The sequence below is a fragment of the Malania oleifera genome, chromosome 10 (assembly GCF_029873635.1).
Source record: "Malania oleifera isolate guangnan ecotype guangnan chromosome 10, ASM2987363v1, whole genome shotgun sequence".
Taxonomy (NCBI): Eukaryota; Viridiplantae; Streptophyta; class Magnoliopsida; order Santalales; family Ximeniaceae; genus Malania; species Malania oleifera.
The window spans coordinates 60,690,480-60,710,482 of record NC_080426.1 but is presented as its reverse complement, the minus strand read 5'-3'; positions in this window follow the sequence as shown (position 1 = coordinate 60,710,482).

Sequence of the window (20,003 nt, the reverse complement as noted above, 5' to 3'; positions counted from 1 at the left end):
CCCAAGATTCATCCTCAATTGCTTCACTCACATTCCTAGGTTCTTTTTGAGACAGAAAGGCAAAATGACTAATCATATTCCTGAGTGAGGATCGTATGGCTACTCCACGTAATGGTTACCTATTATTTGATCAATGGGATGATTCTCAATGTACTTTCATTTTCTAGGTCATTCATCAACCTCATTTTCAATTTGATTAGTTTTAGTAGATGGTTCCTTAATTCTATTCCTCTTTTCTGAATCATTTTTAATAGATAGTTTTTCAAATTCCTTATTTATCTCAATTTCATCTTCATTAGTCCTTTTAGAGAGGGATTTGAATCATCGAATACTACATGAATGGGTTCTATAACGGTTAATATTCGTTTATTATATAATCTGTAGGCTTTACTATCTAAGGCATACCCTAGAAAGATACCTTCATCTGATTTCACATCAAACTTTTCTAAATGTTCATGGTCTCTAAGCACAAAACATTTACAGTCAAAGACTTGAAAATATGATATATTGATCTATGGCCATTCCATAATTCGTAAAGAGTCTTATTTAGAGATGGTCTAATCAAAACTCAATTTAGAACATAACAAGAGGTATTTACTGCCTCAGCCCAGAAGTACTTAAGTAGTTTATGTTTGTTAAGCATAGTTATTGGCATTTCTTGTATAGACATATTCTTTCTTTCAACTACACCATTCTACTGTGGTGTTCTAGGAGCCTAAAAATTATGAGTTATTCCTAATGAATTGTAGTAGTCTTCTATGCCTTGATTTTTAAATTCTTTACCCCTATCACTTTGGATTTTAGTGACAGTATAACCCTTTTCATTTGAATTTTCTTACACAGATTTATGAATACTTCACATGCTTCATCTTTGTAACCTAAAAATAATGCCTATGTATATCTTGAATAATCATCAACTATATATGACGAATGCTTATGATTTCCCTCATAAACTTTGAGTTGAGTTTGGACCAAATAAATCTAAGTGTAGCATTTGAAGTGACCTAGTAGTAGAGATTGCGTTCTTCTTTTTAAAGCTAGTTCTTGCTTGTTTTCCTAGTTGGCATGCATCACAGATTTTATCTTTCACGAATTTGGTCTTAGGCAATCTCTTAACTAATTTTCCCTTAACAAGTTTAGATATTAAGTTCATGTTTGCGTGTCCTAGTATCCTATGCCAAATCCAACTAATCTCATTTATAATAGAAAAACAAGTAACATGTTGGGAAGCAAGATAGTCAAGGCTAGTGGTGCAGATATTTTCATGACGATCAGCAGTAAACAATGAGACTTTATAACCTTTATCACATAGTTGACTTATACTCAATAAGTTAAGTTTCAATCCATCAACTAATAACATGTAATCAATGACAAGTGAAGGTTCTTTACCAACCTTACCAACTCCAATGATTTTACCTTTAGAGTTATCCCCAAATGAAATGAATCCTTCATCTTGGGATATGATAGATGCGAATTTAGCTTTATCTCCTATCATATGTCACGAGCATCCACTATTCATATACCACTTGTCCTTCGAGGACGACAATCTCAAGCACATCTGCAAGATATAATCAAATGACTACTTTTGGTACTCAGATTTTTCTTGGGTCCATGCGGGTTAGTACTAGATTCTCCTTTGATTTTCCAGACTTCTTAATTTTGACATCTTTATTTTTGAAAGGACAGTCAAATTTTATATGACCCAACCTCTTACATTTAAAACATGTAATATTTCTATGATAGTCTTTAGTTGGAACATACGATTTTGACTATCTTACAAAATATCTCATGTAGAGATGTCTCTATTTTAGATTCTCCATCCCATTAAAACCAAGTCTAGGGAATTTCTTTGAGCTCCTAGGAGTTTTTTAAAATTATTTTGACCTTCTTTAAATTTACAAATAATCTTATATTTATCTTTCAAATTCTTTTCTAACTCCTCAATTTTCAAATCATTGTTTTTCATGAGAGATGCATAAGATTCATTTTGACTTTCAACTAACTTTGAAAATTCTTTCAATTTTAATTTTAAAAAAAAATTTCTTATTCATTTTCTCAAGCATTTTAAGGGTATACAGATATTCCTGATGCAATTCATCATAAGAAAACATGTTATTTTCATTTTCTGAATCACTTGAATAGTAAGATGAAACAGAACAAAAATATTGTACCTCGTGGTCATCATGAGCTATCAGACATAGATTCACAATTTCGTCATCACTGGATTCAGAATCTGAACTACTGGTACTGTGAGTGTCCCAGCTCTCCTTTAGAGCCTTCTTCTTCTTAGACACTTTCTTCAGTTGGGGACAATTTGGCTTGATATGTCCGAATTCTCTATAGTTACAACACATGGGAGGATCATTCTTTTGCTTCATTCTGCTTGACTCTCCTTTTCTTGTTTTTGAGCCCTTGAATTTTCTAGTGTATTTCTTGTTCTTTCTCATGAACTCTCCAAATTTCTTAGTGATAAATTCTATGTTTTCATCCGATTCTGAATCACTTCCCTTACTAGAGTAGTGGGATGATGCCTTAAGTGATGTAACTTTCTTTGCTTTAATTTGCTCATTCTTCCTCTCATTTATTGCAAGCTCATAGGTGATGAGCGATCCAATGAGTTCATCAACAAACATCTCCTTCAGATTTCTTCCTTATTGTAGCAGCTTTAGATTCCCAAACTAGAGGTAGTCCCCTAAGTATTTTCCTAATCAACTCATAAGTAGGGTAAGATTTATCAAGAGCATTTAAAGAATTCATGATGTGTGTGAATTTAGTGTACATGTATTGAATAGATTCTTCAACAGTCATTTTAAATGCCTCATACTCGCTAGTGAGCATGTCTATCCTACTATCTTTTACTTCCTTAACACCTTCATATGTAACTTCTAATTTTTTCCAAATCTCTTTAGCAGAGTAATAAGCCATCACCTTATTAAACTCATCTAAATCTAGTGCACAGAATAGCAAGTTCATTGCAATAGCAATTATTTGCACAGATTGCCAATCTTCTTCAATATGAGTATCTTCAGTTTTGGGTACATTTACCTTATCAACTAATTTCAGAGGAATATGGCTTCCCTTGGAAACAATTTTCCACACTTTCCAATCCACATTTAAAAGATATATACTCATTCTACTTTTCCAATAAGTGTAATTTACACAGGAGAAAATAGGTGGTCTAGTGGACGAGTGTCCCTCACCGAATGGGGTTACACCGATGTATGTCGTGTGATCTTTTTACAAAAATGATGGTTAAGTCTATGTACACCCGCTTTGATACCAAATGTTAATTCAGATGTAATCCCAAAAAAGGGGGGGGGGGAAGAATTGGGTATTTTAAAAATCTTTAAGTTTATTTTACCACTTAATCCCTATTTCAATACTTAACAAATTAATTGCAGGGGCTTGAAATTAATTCAAATAATTATCTTAATAAATTTTATTTTACCCAATTAATTATCAAGTGCGTATTATATAAATCAACATACTACTATGCAAAATCTGATAATGAAATGCAAGCGGAAATTAAAAAATAAGGGAAGAAAGAAGGTAAAGACGATTTTATAAGGTTCAGCCAACCCGACCTACGTCCTTGCCTTGAGCAACCTACTCAAACATTCCACTAAATCCCTGCTCCTTTAACCGAGACAGAGTTTCCCTCACAATTTGCTACTTACAAAAGGTACAACTTCCTCCTCACTCGATTCACAACCCAAACCGTGATTATAATATAAAATTTCAAATCTGCAAAAACTCAATATTGCTTCTAACAAAGCTAGTGAGTACAGTGGAAAACCTAAGACATATCCATATGATAAAACTTGAAGCTCAGTATGTATGTAACGTGGTCAATAAAATCTCTGAATAATTTTTGGTTTAAAAGAATATGACTATTCTGCTTCAAATATTGAATCCAACCAAATGATCTCTGTTGCGACGTCTCAGAGTGCGTGTGCCCTAGGTGGCAAAATACAAATCGTTTTATACTTTCATGAAAAAACAGGAGTATTGGAGTCACCACTAACCTTTTAGTGTGGTTAGAACACATGGTTACAACCTAATTAAGGGTAGATTCGGTCTACGTTACCAAAGTCGGGGTCGGGAGTTCGATTACGCGAGGGGAAGGTACGAGTACCCCCTACGCGCCCATTCTTACGAACGGTACCTAATTAATTTAGAATTATCCCTAAGTTAAATTAAAAAGTCTTGAAAAGTACTCCCTGTTAGTGAATTTTTTAAAATACCCACAAATATATATATATATATATATATATATATATATACTAATACTATATATTCCCTCAAAATCAGGGTACGCGAAGCCCGAAAGGGCTTGTACCTTTTTTAATTGTAATAATAGGGATAAAATAAAGAAATTATTTAAGACAATATACTCCCAAATTTTGAAATTGTATAGAATTTTTTTTACAAGAAAGTACTAGTATGGGAGGTTTAAATATATATTAATAGGATAATAAGTTAAGATATTAAACTATCACAATGCCTATAATAATAATAATAATAATAAAAATAATAATAATAATAACACATATCTACTAAAATATTACAAATGTCGAAATAGTTTATAAAATATCATATATATATATATATATATATATTATTAAGATATTAAAGATACTATAAAAAGAACGCAATACCATAAATATCAGGATACTAACAAATATACACTAAATAATAAATATAATCATAATAATAATATGTAACCTAGAAGGAAATACTAAAAATGACATAGTATTAAAATATAACCATATTCTTAATATAAACACGAAATATGAATAATAATAATCCTACGTGTGAACATTAATTATGACAAAAAAACCTTAAATTCTAATATTGAATATAACCTTATTATGAACATTACGTGTAACATGCCTAAACATATAAATAATAAACAATAATGCCCTTTAGTAAATAAGTACTATGATAATAAAAATATTAAACACATAATGGACACAAAGAAACAAAAACCCTAGAAATACGTATCAAACATTATGAACAACATACACACACCTTATATCATGAACATTTATATTTTAATAAATACAACCACAACCCTAATATTAGGTATGCGTCTTGAATATTATACACTCAAATAAATACAACATTTAAATACCAAAACTTATATTATAACTTTAAAACTCTCATATCAATATGATTAATGTGATAAGATTTTAAACTTTAACTATTAAAATGAATTTCAACAATAAAGATTCTACAACCATGTCTAATATTAAATGAATGAATAAATAAACATAAACAAATATCATAAAATTAACTTATTTAATATATACAAGAATATCATGACTACAAGATTCAACCTTTGAACATTAAAATAAGCCCCTAAAAAGAATCCTACAAAACTGTGAACAAACAAATTAATATTTTCGTTAATAATAAAAATAAATAAACATAACAGAATAAGAGGGTGATAGCAAAAAAAATCTTCACAGTGAAACCAAAATAAACAGGGACCCGTGCACGTGTGTGTGCTGTGGCCGGCATGCAGAGGATAACCTGGGGATACCGCCGGAACTGGGTCGTGGTCGCCGTGCGGGTGGCTTGACCGTGGGAGGAAGCAGGGGGCTGGAGTTGACGGACGGTGACGGTGACGGTGGTTGCCGGTGTGGCTGGAACAGGGAAGAGGTGCAGCAGAGAGGAACCAGCAGCAGCGTCCGGCGGAAGAGGAGGGAAGCAGGGTGGCCTGGCCGGTTGGTGGCCGATTGCAGAGGTCCGTGGTGGCCGAGGAGCTATGCTGGCCTCGAGTAGCTGCTGCTGGGGACTGCCAGGGAAGCTGGTGCGCCGACAGTGGCGAGGCAGCGACGGGAGGCTGAGGCAGAGAGAGTGGGTCGCTGGAGCTTTGGCGACGGCTGTGAGGATGGCGTTTGCAGAGGGCCTCTCGGGTGGAGGCTGCTGAGCGAGGGTGGTCGGGTGCGGCTGTGGTGAAGCGGGGGGCTGGTGACTGGTGCTATGGAAGAGAGAGGAAGATAACTGTTCTCTCTTCTTCTTTTTTTGTTTGGCTTCCCCCCTGCTTTTCTTTTTTCTTTCTTTCTCTTTTTTTTTTTTTTTTTTGTTCTTTTTCTTTTTTGTAATAATAATAATAATAATAATAATAATAATAACAGTAATAATAATAATAATAATAATAATACTAAAAATAACAATAATAAAATAATAATAATATCAATAATAATAATAACAATGATAAAAAAATAATAATAATAATAATGATAATAATAAATATTAATAATAATTATAATAATAATAATAATAATAAAGGAACAATACTAATAATATAAAAAATTATAATAATACAAATAATAGTAATAATAATAATAGAAAAATAATAATAATAATAATAAGATAATTGTATTTGGCCCTAAGCAAAAGTAAGGTGTTTACAGCTGCCCATCTTTGTAGGCTCCGTTGTTTTAATGTAACGGTAGGAACTCTCCTATGTTTTTTGTAGCAGCAAGCCTGCAAAGATAAAAGACACATATTTTAACCAGACCACATAACTGCCTTGGGCTTTTCAATCAGGTACTGTTTGCTTTTACCAATCAAGGATAACAAATAGTGACTATGGCAATCTTGAAATGTTTAGCACGATTCTCTGGAAGATGACTTCTTGAATGAATGAGGTAATCCAACTGATATTTTTGAAAGGGTCAATAGGAATTGAAGAAGATCCAAATGCCGAAGTATATGAGAATGACTTGCATTAGGTTTGAGAATCCGAGTGCCGAAGTATATGATGATGACTTGCACTGGGTTTAAAAACCTGAGTGCCGAAGTATATGATGATGACTTGCACCGGGTTTGAGAAACTGAGTGCTGAAGTACATGAGAATAACTTGCACTGGGTGTGAGAACCCGAGTACCAAAGCACACAATAATGACTTGCACCAAGTTTGAGAACCTAAACGCCAAAGTACATGAGAATGACTTACACTAGGTTTGGGAACCCAAGTACCAAAGCACACAATAATGACTTGCACCAGGTTTGAGAACCTGGGCGTCGAAGTACATGAGAATAACTTGCACTGGGTTTGAGAACTCAAGTACCAAAGCATATGATAATAACTTGCATTGGGTTTGAGAACCCGAGCGCCAAAGCATATGATAATAACTTGCACTGGGTCTGAGAACCTAAGCGCCGAAGTACATGAGAATGACTTGCACTAATTTTGAGAACCTGAGCACTAAAGCACATGAGACGACTTGCACCTGGTTTGACAACCCGAGCGCCAAAGCATATAATAATAACTTGCATTGGGTTTGAGAGCCAGAGCGCCAAAGCATATAATAACGACTTGCACCGGGTTTGACAACCCGAGCGCCAAAGCATATAATAACGACTTGCACCGAGTTTGAGAACCCAAGTGCCAAAGCATATGATAATAACTTGCGCTGGGTTTGAGAACCCGAGCGCCAAAGCATATGATAATAACCTGCACTGGATTTGAGAACCTGAGCTTCGAAGCACATAAGAATGACTTGCACCAAGTTTGAGATCCCGACCGCCAAAGCATATAATAATAACTTGCACTGGGTTTAAGAACCCAAATGCTAAAGCACACAAAAATGACTTGACTTAGACTTGGGCCATTTGCCCCAATATTCAAACATTAGTGAATCCAGGGTTGCTCAGAAGATGATGAAAAGAGATGTATGGCAGGACGAATATGATTGAATGATACTATATGATGCATGAATGTTGCTATCGGTGATGCGAGAATGCAATGATATGCTGCTACATGTATGCATGTTGCTGACTTGATTTGCTAGAATGCTGTGATATGTTGCTATATGTATGCATTTTTTTTTTCTTTTTTTTGTGCAATGCATGATGATGCATGAAATGTATGGTAATGCATGAAAAGTAGGGTAACACATGAAATGCAAGACAATGCATGAAATGTAGGGTAATGCATGAAATGCATGACAATGTGTGAAATGTATGGTAATGCGTGAAATGTAGGGTAAAGCATGAAATACATGATAATGCATGAAATGTAGGGTAATGCATGACATTGTGTGAATTGTAGGGTAATGCATGAAATGCATGACAATACATGAAATGTAGGGTAATGCATGAAATGTATGATAATGCGTGAAATGTATAGTAATGCGAGAAATGCATGACAATGCATGAAATGTAGGGTAATGTATGAAATGCATGGCAATGCATGAAATGTATGGTAATTCGTGAAATGTATGGTAAGGCGTGAACTGTTAGGTAAAGCATGAAATGCATGACAATACATGAAATGTAGGGTAATGCATGAAATGCATGACAATGCAAGAATCTTTTCTCCCAGCACGCCTGTGATCAATAATCTCATCCTTTATCTTTGCCAGGTTTTCGAATTTCTGCATGAAACTTGCCACATTTCAATGGATTTATAACTGATCTTGGCTCAATTTTCTTGATTCATCCGGCTATGGAGGTGATTGACTTGGCTTAAATGAAACTCGATCACAAAATCTACCCCAGTTGACTGGATCTATAGCGAATCCTGTCCATTTTATATTTTCTCCACAAGGACATTCTTTGAATTGCATCCTTAATGTTTTAAAATCTCTTTGAAATTTAAATGAATAAGAATGCAATTAGATAACTCAATCTCAATGGGAATATAGATAGATTGACAAACTTGCTTGTCTTTGCTTGATTTTCTATGCTTGTTAAATAGGAGACAAATTTTACCAGTACTTTGACACTAATGTAACTTTGCTAGTTTAGAGAATCATGTCAATGGGCAAACCGTTTTTTTTTTTTTCATTTTTTTTAGCCTCATAACCATAACTCCTCCACTGTACCACCACTTAAAGATTCCTTTTTACTTATTTCAAGCTTATTTCAAACTCCCTATCTTGAATTGTAACTAGTGCCTCATTAAGTAGTCTGGTCAATATTCCAATCTCAGGGTGGACTTTAAGACATGGGACGAAATTTAGGCTTAGGAATTAGGTTTCACCAAGAACAAGGAAACTAAGGCTCAAAAATCTCATTCCATAATAAAAATTCTACCCTAGTTTGTGGTGCAGTATTCACAAAGTATTGAGCGAACTTGTTATTTGAACAAGCTACCTACGTATCGTTTCAGGATCTTAAGGCAACAACATATACTAATCTGGTCAGGACTTTCATTTGGATCGTAATGTAGGCTAGGGGTATGGGCTAAAGAAGAAAAGAGTTCAATAAGGCTCAACATCGATTTCATCAATGGTAATTTGGTCAAAGATTACATAAATAGTATGTCTCTTATTTTTCTTTATTCTTACTTTTCTTCTTCTTTCTCTTTCCCCCCACCCCCTTTTTTCTTCATCTTCTTCTTCTTCCTTTACCACAACCTTTTCTTTCCCTTTTATAATGGAATCTTAACTTCATTTTCATTTGAACTTCATTTGGGACTGATCTTTTTAAAATTGCCCCTGTGTGGGGTGTGATCCTTTGATAGGTTAATCAAGAAATGAAATTTTCAGGCTCAAAGGGACTTACAAGGGTTGCCGAAAAATGGATCTTCTTTGACTTTCTTTTAGGTAGCTAAAAAATGGTATGTCATCCTTTTGATAATGATTATTATTTCAAATAACTTGCCAAACGCTAGGGAACCCAAACCGAAGTTAAATTTTTGGTGAACTGACTTTTAAGAAAAAGCTGGTTTAACATTCAGGCTCAACTGAGTTATCAAATGGTAAATCAATATTTGGTTCTTTATAGGAAAATTGGTTGACGAAAGATAGCCACCCCTCATTTTATCAAAATATAATCATTATACTCTTAAGATACCAATCATAATTTAGAAGACAAAGACAGGAGACTTTGTTCGTCGATTTCATCCAGCAAATGCATGATAAGGCTTGATAAGTCGTTTCTATCTTCTTTTCCTACAACTCTTCATCATTTTGAAATCCTACTCCTTGACAACATCTTGAAGTGGCATTCTTTACTAAACTTCATCTTGGAGGCTTTTCCTTCATCCTTTTTTTTTTTTTTTTTTTACTTTTTTTTTTACCCCATTGAAGAGACCCCTTAAATCAACTAATGGCTCCAACCCCTTTGCACTGATAAAATTATTTCCTATGTCACTTACACAAAATACAAACAAATATGGACAAAATTTGGCACAAGGTAAAGATTGAAGGAGGATGAAATGAGATGAGACTGAAAGACATTCTTATTTCATTCAATTTCAAAATGATTTAAATGAAAAGCATGGATTCATTCCTCTTGTTATCACCCTTAAGTGATCAAGCATATCATTTCTGTATCATGTGAGCTCACTTTTGAAGTCGAATACCAACCAATCTTCCAACCCGAGGGCATTTGTGACATTTCAACTGTAATCTAACAAAGAGTTCCCATGATTTTAACCTTTCGCCTATAATAGAGAGATCATTTTTGTTTTCCTCAATGATGGAACCCTGAATCTTTAACTTTGACACATTCGCCCATGATTTTGCAGATAATTGGAATGTGATTATTAACCCTTTGGAGATGACTATGCATGCATGGTTATGAATTGGAGCATGGAATGATTATGTTATGCAATGGGTGTTTATGCATAGGTGTACATAGTGCACAAATACATACAAATAGGGATATGAACATGTATGCAACCTATCGTGTATGGTTATGTGTGAAATTATGCATGAATGCAATGAAACCTAAATAACTACTTTGCCAGAATTCTAGAAAAATCCCACTAATGAAATATTTCAAGATTAAGACGATCATTGATGGACCACAATTTCAATTTAATTCTTCCATCAACCATTCCTTTAACTGATGATGGTCTATGTACCTTAGATCCTATGAAGGGTTAGATTCTGATCTGAGTTTGAGGTTGACCCAGGCTAGTCAATCCATTGGATTTGTTCAATGCAGGTTTGTGGACTTTAATGCGCACTTGGACCTTGAGTATTTTAAAATATGGGCTTCAAGCTATTTCATGATGGGATCAGACCCTAGTTTAAAAGAAGTTGAGCTTGGATAGATTAGAAAATGTTGGCTAGGATTTCTAGGTAATAGGGCAAAGGCCTACTTTTGAAATTTGGGTTCGGCCCTTTTTGAAAATTAGGCTTGGGCCGAGTTTTTGCTTAGGAAAAGGTCAAGCCTAGGTTTATTTTTAAAAAAAAATAAAAAATAATAATAATAAATTGGGCCCGAGTTATTTGAAAAGGGTTTGACCAACCCATATTTTAAAATGCTTGAGCCAAGTGCTTTATTTTTTTGAAAGGGTGGGTCATGGTCTCATTATTGGGCTTTTTCCAAATAATGGCTAAGTAGTATGCATGTGTAAAATGAATGCAAAATGCAATACATATTTCAACATATATATAACATACTATACGTGGAGAAGGATGTAGCTCTTGTCCCGACCCAGGGTAGGTTTGTATATACGGGGTTCTACAGGGCTCTATCCTATGGAGGGAAGACTATAAACAAGTGTGTGTGGGTAGGCTCTAATTCCTATTGACGATAGGTTCCCAACCTAAACCCTATCTTCACCCAAAGGGTTTGGACAGAGCTCAAATTGAGCAGAGTGGTTCACGAGTCCCCACAAGTCCTACCACGTGGGGACAAACAATATTACACTCCTTTCTAATCTTAGCAGGTAAGGCCCGGGTATAGAGCATGAAAGTGTGTGAATCCAAGTTTAGCCTAATCCTACTACCCCACATACATGTCACGCGCTTGTTCACAATTAATCACATGCTTATTCAAACACCCATGGAAACAAATATTTTCACTAAATCAAGGATATTTTCAAATATGGAAACTAAATATTTACATTAAATTCAGAATATTTACAAATATAGTAACAAACATTCACATTAAGTCAAGTATATTCACATATATGGGGGTTAAATACTTTAATCAAGGATATCTACATACATGGGAACTAAATATTCACAATAATCAAGGATCTACCTATATGGGAACTAAGTATTCAAATTAATCAAGGATATCTACATATATGGAAACTAAGTATTCACATTAATCAAGTATGTCTACATATATGGGAACATTAATTCATATTAATCAAGGATATCTACCTATATGAGAACTTAAGGATATTTACCTATATGGGAACTAAATATTTACAGTAATTAAGGATATCTACCTATATGGGAACTAAATATTCACATTAATTAAGGATATATACATATATGGGAATATTACTCAAGGATATTTACGAATATTAACTCACAAATATCTACAACTATGGAAACATGTCCTTACTAAGTCAAACATGTTATAATTTTCATAAATTGCTTTATTCAAATATAGGAGTATTTTATTTACGAAATAAAGTGGATTAATTAATACTTAATAAATTTAAATTGGGATAATTCTAAATTAATTATTGGTTCGACTCTCAAAAGTCCCAAGCAAAGTCGCCAACCTATCGAAGCACGTGTGCCCCGGGGTGGCAAAATACAAATCGTTTTATGTTTTCATGAAAAATCAGGAGTATTGGAGTTGCCACTAACCTTGTAGTGTGGTTAGAACACATGGTTACAACCTAATTAAGGGTAGATTTGGTCTATGTTACCAAATCCAGGGTTGGGAGTTCGGTTACTCGAGGGGAAGGTACGAGTACCCCCTATGCACCCATTCTTACGAACGATACCTAATTAATTTGGAATTATCCCTAAGTTAATTTAAAAAGTCTTGAAAATTACTCCCTATTAGTGAATTTTTTAAAATACCCACAATATATATACTATACATTCCCTCAGAATCAGGGTACGTGAAGCTCGAAAGAACTTGTACTTTTTTTAATTGCAATCATAGGGATAAAAATCAAGAAAATATTTAAGACAATACACTCCCAAATTTTGAAATTGTATGGAATTTTTTTTACAAGAAAGTACTAGTATGGGAGGTTTAGATATATATTAATAGGATAATAATTTAAGATATTAAACTATCACAATGCCTATAATAATAATAATAGTAATAATAATAATAACAACATTTATCTACTAAAATATTACAAATGTCGAAATAGGTAATAAAATACCATATATATATATATATATATAAACATATATATATATATATATATATATATATGTAAGAACCCAAAATATGAAAAATGGGTTTAAATATTAAGAGAGGGAAAAAATTGGAAATTCCAAGTCAAAGGGCTATAAAAGGAAATTTCCTTTGCTTACTCATTAGGAAATCTCAAATATCTCTCTCTCTCCCTCTCTCTCTCTCCCTCTCTCTCTCTCTCTCTCTCTCTCTCTCTCTAAACCTCTCCCTACTCCTTCTCTCTAGAATTCTTCGTCGATCATTGATGGAATCGGAAAATGGAAGCTACCATGAGGATCGTGGAAAGATTCTCTACAACTACTACAGATCGGAATCTCATTTCGCAGATTTTTGGGTTTTGGCGTAAAATCGAGGTAAGGCTCGATTTTCAATTCAAATCCGGTAGATTTGTAGGTAACTGTTTTGTGAAAATATTTTGTACTATGATTTGTAGGTTTTGGAACTCGGTTCGCTATTTAGGGACCTTGGAGTTCGATATTTGCTTACGAGGTTAAGGTAAGGGGAACTATGTTTATATTGGTTATTTTTGAAATCGGACTCGGTAGAACTGTGGTCCACAGTCCTATGTGTGTTTTGGCTACTCATTTGGGGGGATTTAATAGGGAAAACTATGGGTTTTTCATTATTACAGTTTTGGGAAAAAGGGGACGACGAGCTGAATCCTGGGTTTTGTTGAAAACCGAGTATATGTGTGATTTATGCTGTGATATTGGGATGGCTATGCCTTGACTTTGTTTAAACTGTATTTTTTTGGAAAACCATGATTGAGATTACCAAATGAGTGTGGTTTGTTTAGTTATATGAGCATGCATGTGTGTATGATATGTTGAAATGTTAGTAGGAACGCGGTTCCGAAATTGTTCCAGGTACTGAGAGTGTCCAGCTCTATATCCGAGGGCATGTTATCGCTTACCATGTAGGAAAGAGTGTCTGGCTCTATATCCGAGGGTGTGAGCCTATTCCGGCAGATTAGGCCGAAGGGTGTGGATCCACTAGTTTAGCACTGGTACGATGGCATGGGAGTTAGGGACTAGCCATGTGTCGGTGGCGCCGTGTTCGTGGGTTGGCTATGGGCCAACGCCGTATATCGCGGGCCATCTTCGGGCTGAAGAGTGTGGCGATACTGAGGATTACTGATCATGTGTATGTATTGTGACGGGGCTGCATATAAATGGCCGTCGTACGTGTGCGTGTATGCACTGTGTAAATTAGTACTGGAATGCATTTAACTGCGCGTATATTGTATCATGATAACACTCAAATGCCACACACCGATATAACCTGTGTTTTTCCTTACTGAGAGGTGTCTCACCCCTACTGTACGTACATTTTTACAGGTCCTTCGAGTAATCGGAACTAGTGTCTTAGTGTAGGGAGCGTAGTGGCCGGTGTACTGCGGCAGCGCTTGGGTAAGTGCTAGGACTGTAGTTTTGTTGGGTTTCCATTTTGAGTTGTATTTGGGCACCCATTTTGTACGATTTTTTAGAGCCATATTCTACTATTGTATAGACTCTAGTATGGTACTGCATATGTTGATATAGAATGACCTTTTTCGCTGCGTATATGATTATGATAGGATGTGTTTAGGGTGCCTAGGAACCCCACGGGGTCGGACCTTCATCCATTGTGATGTATTTCTAATGATTTGTATGATACAGGGACAGGCTAAGTTACAATTTTCACCCCCGGGTCCCATTTCCGGGTTCCGGGCGTGACAACTTGGTATCTGAGCTAACCAGGTTACTAGATCTTGTAAACTTGGTTAGGCTTAGTTGTTGAGTACATACTAGAGTATAGGATGTGGATATGGGTAGAGTTGGTTAAGGGTTGTTCGGTTGCTAGACTAGGATTTGTCGACGATATTTCGTGTTTTTCCTAGGATGATGATTCCAGTAAAAGCAGGGCAGATCATTGATGACTTTCGTGTCGATGTGATAGGAAAGACCTAGACCTGGAAGGGAGTGGTTAACACGATTAGTATAGATCATTGTGTTAACTGTATGTGTTGTATGGATACTGATAGATTCCTATTTTGTTGTAGAATGGAGCCCAAGGATAATAACCTGGGAAGTGGCTCTGAGGAGACTACGAGTAATGAGTCTCCTTCTGTGCCTCAAGGTTTGTCAAGGCAGGTATTACGGGAGATCGGGCTGAGTGTGAGGAGACGCGAGCACTTTCCTACCACTGTGGGGTGCACCATTGAGAGGTTCACATGCATGCATCCTCTGACGTTCTCTAGAGGACCTGACCCGACGATAGCAGAGGATTGGGTGGAGAAGACTGAGAGGATCTTAGAAGTCCTGCACTACACGGATAGGCAGCGAGTTCTTTATGCCACCTTCCAGTTATCTGGGGAGGAGGGTCGATGGTGGACTGCAGTGAATCTGCTGGAGAGGTAGAGAGCTGGTCCTAAGGAGATGACATGGAGCCGTTTCAAGGAGGTGTTCTTTGATAGATACTTCCTGGCTTCACTACGCGATGCGAAGGCTGATGAGTTTTCTGCGTTGACTGAGGGGGGTATAACGGTGCAGGGATACGTGGCACAGTACATAGAACTGTCCCATTTTGCACCATGTATGATCTCAAGTGAGTTTGAGAAGGCTCGAAGGTTTAAGAAGGGTTTGAGGAAGGATATCCACAGACTGGTGGGTATGCTTCAGATCCGCAAGTTCTCAGTATTGGTGGATAAGGCCACCGTGATTGAGACTGGTATTCGAGAGGATGAGGTGGATCAAGAATCGAGGAAGAGGACAGTACCTTCAGTTTCTCAGACTGGATCTCGTCAGGGATTGTGGAAGAAGAGGTGCAAGGGCTTGGTTACCGACAGAATACCGAGTGCCAAGATTCTTAGGTGAGCCAGACTGATGGTCATTGTACTAGATGCCACAGGCGGCATGAGGGTGAGTGCAGGCCATTTGAGGGTAACTGCTACAACTGTGGCCAACCAGGCCACAAGTCTCGTGATTGTCGAGCACCGAGGCGAAACATGCCTGCAGTTAGTGGGGACCAAGGAAGCAACCAGATACCTCAGGGAACCATTCAAAGGAATACTGCTTTGGCCAGAGTATACTCTCTTACTCCAGCAGATGCTGAGCATGCAGGTAACGTGGTGACAGGTACCTTATTATTGCTTTTGAATAAAACTTCTATTATGTTTGATTCGGGTGCAACCCATTCCTTTGTGTCTGTGAATTTTATGGGACGGTGTGGGGTTGAGACTCGAGATATGAATGAGGTGTTATCTGTTGCTACGCCATCTGGGAGTGTATCTTTCTGTAGGAAGATGTTGGTAGACTACCCAGTGAAAATTCAGGGAGAGCTGCTACCGGTGAATCTTGTGGTATACAACATGTCAGGGTTTGATATCATTCTGGGGATGGATTGGTTGTTCTCTAGTTATGATGTGATCGATTGTCGTAGGAAGGTGGTAGTTTTCAAACCTTCTGGAGAGCAGAAGTACGAATTCGTGGGATCGTGTGTGCGTTTAGCGCCATAGATTCTGTCGGCATTACAAGCAAGGAGGCTACTCTTGAACGGATGTTAAGGGTACTTAGCTTGTGTGGAGGAACCGCCGCGAGATGAGTTGAGAATCGAGAACATTCGGGTAGTCAGTAAATTCTCGGATGTGTTCCTAGATAATTTACCCAGTTTACCTCCAAATCGTGAGGTGGAGTTTGCGATAGACTTGCTACCTGGTAAGGCACCGATCTCTAAAGCTCCATACCGGATGGCTCCAGCAAAACTTCGGGAGTTGAAGGAGCAGCTACAGGAATTACTAGATAGGGGATTCATTTGACCTAGTGTTTCGCCCTGGGGAGCTCCAGTACTGTTTGTGAAGAAGAAGGATGGATCGATGCAGATGTACATTAATTACCATGAGATTAACAAGGTAACTGTGAAGAATCGTTATCCTTTATCTCGTATAGATGATCTCGTTGACCAGTTGCAAGGGACGCGGGTATTTTCGAAGATCGATTTGCGGTTAGGATATCATCATGTGAGATTAGAGTGGAGGATGTAGCGAAGACGGCTTTCCGAATCAGATATGGCCACTACGAGTTTTTGGTCATGCCTTTTGGGTTGACGAATGCTCCGACGGTGTTCATGGATATGACGAATAGGGTTTTCCATGAGTACCTAGATTGATTCGTAGTGGTATTCATTGATGATATTCTGGTGTACACGAAGAGTACGGAAGAGCACACGGAACATTTGAGGTTAGTGCTACAGATTCTATGGGAGAAGAAGTTGTATGCTAAGTTGAAGAAATGTGAATTCTGGCTGAGTCAAATTGCGTTCTTAGACTATGTGGTTACTGGGGATGGAAAATCAGTTGATCCTAGCAAGATTGGAGTTATGGTCGACTGGGTAAGGCCGAAGAATGTGCAGGAGGTTCGGAGTTTTCTAGGATTGCCGGGTTACTATCGTCGATTCGTAGATGGTTTCTCTAAACTGTTTGGACCTCTGACTTGATTGACCAGGAAGGGAGTCCAGTTTGAGTGGACCAATGATTGCGAGCAGTGCTTTCAAGAGTTAAAGCATCGGCTAGTTACTGCTCTAGTGTTAACCATTCCTTTGGGGGATGGTAGATTTGTGATTTATAGCGACGCGTCTCTAAAGGGCTTAGGATGTGTGCTTATGCAACAGGGTAAGGTTGTGGTGTATGCTTCTCGGCAATTGAAAGAATATGAGAAGAACTACCTTACGCATGATTTGGAGTTAGTTGCTGTTGTGTATGCGCTGAAGATCTGGCGACACTATTTGTACGGGGTGCAGTGTGAGATCTTCACTGACCATAAGAGTCTCAGGTATTTATTCATGCAGAAGGAGTTGAATATGAGGCAGAGGCAGTGGCTAGAGTTGATTAAGGACTACAATTGCATGATCAGTTATCACTTGGGGAAGGCAAATATGGTGGCTGATGCGTTGAGTCAGAAGTGAGGACCTACAGCTGTATCTGCGGTTGTAACTCAGTGTCACATCATATGGGATTTGGAGAGCTCAGGTATAGAGTTGGTTGGTGATCATCAGGCTTATTTTGCTAGTTTGGTGGTCCAACCGACCCTATTTGAGCGAATAAAAACCGCACAGGCTAATGATGCAGAGTTGGCAGAGGCTATGGAAAAGGTACAGCAGGGATTGGCTACAGAGTTTAACATCTCTGAAGGAGGTGTGTTGAGGTTTGGGACCAGATTGTGTGTTTTGAAGGATGATGAGATCGAAGGATGATTCTAGAGGAGGCACATCGTTCTATGTATACGGTACATGTTGGTAGTACAAAGATGTATCAGGGCTTGCGCGAGACCTTCTGGTGGTCTGGTACGAAGAGGCAGATTGCTCAGTTCGTGGAGTAGTGTCTGACGTGTCAACAGGTGAAAACTGAACATCAGAGGTCGATAGGGCCATTGCAGCCTTTTCCTATTCCGGTGTGGAAATAGGGAGCATATTTCCATGGATTTTTTGACCGAATTGCCGCCAACACTTCACAGGCTGAATGCTATCTGGGTGATCGTGAATAGATTGACGAAATCTACTTATTTCATATCGATGAAGGTTAGCTATCCTTTGAGTAGACTAGCAGATTTGTATGTGCATAAGATTGTGAGAATGCACGGGGTTACCGGTGTCCATTGTGTCAGATCAAGATCCGAGGTTTACTTCTTGATTTTGGACGAGTTTGTAGAAGGCATTGGGGACAAAGCTTACTTTCAGTACAGCGTTCCACCCCCAGACTGATGGACAGTCGGAGAGGAAGATATAGATATTGGAGGATATGTTGCGAGCTTGTGTGTTAGACTTTGGTGGTAGTTGGATATAGTTTATGCCACTTATGGAGTTCGCTTATAACAACAGCTTCCAGTCTAGTATCGGGATGGCACCGTTCGAGGCTTTGTATGGTCGGAGGTGTCAATCTCCCTTGTGTTAGGATGAAGTTGGTGAATGTCAGGTGTTAGGACCTGAACTTGTGTAGCAGGCATCTGAGAAGGTGGGTTTGATCCAGGAGAGGATTAGATCAACTTAGAGTCGGCAGAAGAGTTATGCATATGTTTGCGGCTGTGATTTAGAGTTCGAAGTGGGAGGTAAGGTATTTCTGTGTATTGCTCCGATGAAAGGAGTGATGAGATTCAGCAAGAAGGGCAAGTTAAGCCCGAGGTATATCAGACCATTTGAGGTACTTGAGCGAGTGGGTCCGGTAGCCTATAGAGTTGCATTACCTGCAGCACTTTCGAGGGTCCATGTTGACCTTATTGGTTTTGCTCGGTTTTGATTATGACAAATACTCATTGTATCTAATGAGTGTTTGAGTTTTTGTGCAAGAACTAAGAATGTTAAGATAAAAATGTGCACAAAGCAAGTAAAGCCCGAAGACCAAATTTTATACAATATTGTAATATATTTAATTGGTCTGTAATAGTAAGTAGGTATTTGATTTGTAATAAGCTCACACACATCACATGTATGATTTACTACGTAAGCTCAAACAAACCATGAATGAGAAAGGACCTTAGAAAGACCTTAGGGTGTAGGTCGACCGACACCGGACTTTTTCGATGTCTTAAAATTGGACCCCAAGTGACCCTAGGACACATACATTTGCACATATGTTTGTTAGGCACTTCATTAGGGTTTGTATGTCTCAAAACGGGACCGAAATGCACACTTGGTGCACTTTCGGTTGACCAGCCAAGCCAATTCATTTTGGCTTGGTCGACCAAAACCAAGCCTGGGTCAACAGTTGACCAAGGCCCTAGTCGACCGAACTAGGTAGTTCAAAAGGCCTCGGTAGACCGAAACCTCCCTGGGTCAAAAGTTTGACCATCTGGTCAACTGACCCTTTTTTTACTCCAACTACTTGGTCGACCGGAGGGTCCTCGGGAGAAATCCCAACTGTCTGGTTGACCGAACCAGGTAG